The sequence below is a fragment of the Chaetura pelagica genome, unplaced genomic scaffold, assembly GCF_000747805.2.
Source record: "Chaetura pelagica isolate M959 unplaced genomic scaffold, ChaPel_1.0 scaffold48, whole genome shotgun sequence".
NCBI lineage: Eukaryota > Metazoa > Chordata > Aves > Apodiformes > Apodidae > Chaetura > Chaetura pelagica.
Window position 1 is genome coordinate 3,448,071 of NW_009954241.1, and position 749 is coordinate 3,448,819.

The following is a 749-nucleotide window of genomic DNA, read 5'->3' on the forward strand; positions in this document are numbered from 1 at the left end:
GGGCCTGCCGGGCCGGGCTGTGCAGCCCCCGGGTGTGCGGGGCGCGGGCTGTTCTGGGCAGGGCCTCGGTGCAGGTGCCCTGGCGTGGCTACTCGGGAGTGCTCTGGGCTCCCTCTGCGTTTGGCTGCACGATGAGCTTAAGGAGACAGGCTTTTAAACATAGAATCATAGAAAGGTTAATGTTAGAAGGGACCTTACAGATCATCAGGTTCCAACCCCCCTGCCATGAGCAGGGACACCTCACACTAGACCAGGTGCACAGGCCTCATCCAACCTGGCCTTAAACGCCTCCAGGGAGGGGGCATCAACAACCTCCCTGGGCAACCTATTCCAGCACCTTACTACCCTCATGGTGAAGAATTTCTTCCTGACATCTAACCTAAATCTCCCCTCTTTCAGTTTAAAACCATTACACCTTGTCTTATCACTGCCCTCTCTGGTGAAAACCCCCTGCCCAGCTTTCCTGTAGCCCCTTCAGGTACTGGAAGGCTGCTATCAGGTCTCCCTAGAGCCTTCTCCAGTTTGAATAGCTGCAACTCCTTCAGCCTGTCTTCATAGCAGAGCTGCTCCAGCCCTTTGATCATCTTCATGGCCCTTCTCTGGACCTTCCCCAACAGGTCTATATGTTTCCCGTGCTGAAGGCACCAGAGCTGTACACAGCACTCCAGGTGGGGTCTCACCAGAGCAGAGTAGAGGGACAGAATCACCTCCCTGGCCCTGCTGGCCACACTTCTTTTGATGCAGCCCAG